This window comes from Solanum pennellii, chromosome 6 (genome assembly GCF_001406875.1).
Source record: "Solanum pennellii chromosome 6, SPENNV200".
In the NCBI taxonomy this organism is placed as follows: domain Eukaryota; kingdom Viridiplantae; phylum Streptophyta; class Magnoliopsida; order Solanales; family Solanaceae; genus Solanum; species Solanum pennellii.
The window spans coordinates 10,204,550-10,204,956 of NC_028642.1; positions in this window are offsets into that span (position 1 = coordinate 10,204,550).

Genomic DNA, 407 nt, shown 5'->3' on the forward strand with positions numbered 1-407 from the left:
TCACAGACTCACCCACAGGAGTAGAGACACTAATAGGCATGTCAAGCAAATCGCAATGTAAATCAAGACTAGTAGCAAATGAGGAAGATACATATGAAAATGTGGATCCAGGATCAAATAATACAGAAGCCATGCAATCACAGACCAAAAGATTACCTGTGATAACAGCATCAGATGTCTCTACTTCAGACCTCCCGGGGAAAGCATAAAAATGGGCCCTATCACCTGTCTGTCCATTGCCCCTATCATGTTGCGCCGCAGCAGTTCCAGCTTACCCGCCACCCCGACTGATTGGGTGACCACCATTACCTTGGCCACCCCGTCCTCCAGAATGGTGGCCTCTCCCATGGCCTCTTGCCACTGCTCCTCCTCGAGCTACGGTCCCAATGGTTGGCTCAGACGCACCC